The sequence below is a fragment of the Bison bison genome, unplaced genomic scaffold, assembly GCF_000754665.1.
Source record: "Bison bison bison isolate TAMUID 2011002044 unplaced genomic scaffold, Bison_UMD1.0 scf7180017864092, whole genome shotgun sequence".
Lineage (NCBI taxonomy): Eukaryota > Metazoa > Chordata > Mammalia > Artiodactyla > Bovidae > Bison > Bison bison.
The window spans coordinates 3,251,084-3,253,738 of record NW_011494664.1 but is presented as its reverse complement, the minus strand read 5'-3'; positions in this window follow the sequence as shown (position 1 = coordinate 3,253,738).

Sequence of the window (2,655 nt, the reverse complement as noted above, 5' to 3'; positions counted from 1 at the left end):
AATTTTTTTATATTTATATAAATTTATATAACAAAAAAAATTTTTTTGTTAGTCGCATTTATAACTGTTAGAGAAACTTTTAAGAGTTCCCCTCATCTGTACATCTACATGGTTCAATAACACACAGATGCTATAATATGTGCTATTACACATTATTGATCATTGATATTCACATTTGATGCATAAGATAAACATATGTAACATACATATATGTAATATACACATATTTAAAATACAGCAAAGCCATACTTTCTCTACATCTGCCATAATTTCCACCATACCTAGTTGGGTCTCATATTTCTTTAATACCGTCAACCACTTCAGAAATGTCAATCAATGAACTAGCTAGATCATACAGTAGCAGAGCCACCTCTGTGAAATAAATATCATTCAGAATCCTCTGTCTCCAAGATTACCTGAGTATATGGAAGAAGCCTGGAAAGTGAAAATAAAAGCAAAAATATTTCTGGCGAAAAATTGGAAAATAATGAACACTGGAAAATACCATGGACATTATTCTCAATGTCAAGTTTTTATGATGAGTCGTAATTTTCCTAGTTGAAATCTTTCTGCTATGCATGCTATTTTCTTTTGCAATTTACTTACATTCATCTTCTGGCTTCCTAAGTTTTGTTTCCGTTAATACGTTAATGTCATAACGATGATTTCATTTCCAAAATAAATTTCTTATGTGATTCTTTCTAAGAAAAGTTTTCTCATTTCCTTATTCTTTTGCAATTTTGGCAATCCTATTGTCATTTATTTAGTGAGTACTACTTTCAGAAAGCTCAGGAAACAATTTTAAGAAAATAGAGATAAAAAGAAATTTACAAAAACTTTCTTAAAACCGAATAAACCTCAAAAAAAAAAAAAACCCTGCCAAAAGTTAATATATTGAATAGTTTTCAGTGTTAACTAAATGATTTTAAATATTTATAGACTGATCATAACATCAGATAATCATGCCACTGACAGAAAAATAAATGATCTACTATTGCAGACTTTGACTGTGTGGACCACAACAAACTCTGGAAAATTCTTAAAGAGATGGAAATACCAGATGACCTGACTTGCCTCTTGAGAAATCTGTATGCAGGTCAGGAGGCAACAGTTAGAACTGGACTTGGGACAGACTGGTTCCAAATAGGAAAAGGAGTATGTCAAGGCTGTATATTGTCACCCTGCTTATTTAACTTATATGCAGAGTACATCATGAGAAACCCGGGGCTGGAGGAAGCACAAGATGGAATCAAGATTTCCAGAAGAAATATCAATAACCTCAGATATGCAGATGATACCACTCTTATGGCAGAAAGTGAAGAGGAACTAAAAAGCCTCTTGATGAAAGTGAAAGAGGAGAGTGAAAAAGTTGGCTTAAACTCCACATTCAGAAAACTAAGATCATAGCATCTGGTCCCATCACTTCATGGGAAATAGATGGGGAAACAGTGGAAACAGTGTCAGACTTTATTTTTCTGGGCTACAAAATCACTGCGGATGATGACTGTAGCCATGAAATTAAAAGACACTTGATCCTTGGAAGAAAAGCTATGACCAACCTAGACAGCATATTAAAAAGCTGAAACATTACTTTGCCAACAGGAATGTGGTCCACTGGAGAAGGGAATGGCAAACCACTTCAGTATTCTTGCCTTGAGAACCCCATGAACAGTATGAAAAGGCAAAATGATAGGATACTGAAAGAGAAACTCCCCAGGACAGTAGGTGCCCAATATGCTACTGGAGATCAGTGGAGAAATAACTCCAGAAAGAATGAAGTGATGGAGCCAAAGCAAAAACAATACCCAGCTGTGGATGTGACTGGTGATAGAAGCAAGGCCCGATGCTGTAAAGAGCAATATTGCATAGGAACCTGGAATGTCAGGTCCATGAATCAAGGCAAATTGGAAGTGGTCAAACAGGAGATGGCAAGAGTGAATGTCGACATTCTAGGAATCAGCGAACTGAAATGGACTGGAATGGGTGAATTTAACTCAGATGACCATTATATCTACTAGTGCGGGCAGGAATCCCTCAGAAGAAATGGAGTGGCTACCATGGTCAACAAAAGAGTCCAAAATGCAGTACTTGGATGCAATCTCAAAAATGACAGAATGATCTCTGTTCGTTTCCAAGGCAAACCATTCAATATCACAGTAATCCAAGTCTATGCCCCAACCAGTAACGCTGAAGAAGCTGAAGTTGAACGGTTCTATGAAGACCTCCAAGACCTTTTAGAACTAACACCCAAAAAAGATGTCTTTTTCATTATAGGGGACTGGAATGCAAAAGTAGGAAGTCAAGAAACACCTGGAGTAACAGGCAAATTTGGCCTTGGAATACGGAATGAAGCAGGGCAAAGACATAGAGTTTTGCCAAGAAAATGCACTGGTCATAACAAACACTCTCTTCCAACAACACAAGAGAAGACTCTATACATGGACATCACCAGATGGTCAACACCGAAATCAGATTGATTATATTCTTTGCAGCCAAAGATGGAGAAGCTCTATACAGTCAGCAAAAACAAGACCAGGAGCTGACTGTGGCTCAGATCATAAACTCCCTATTGCCAAATTCAGACTGAAATTGAAGAAAGTAGGGAAAACCACTAGACCATTCAGGTATAACCTAAATCAAATCCCTTATGATTAT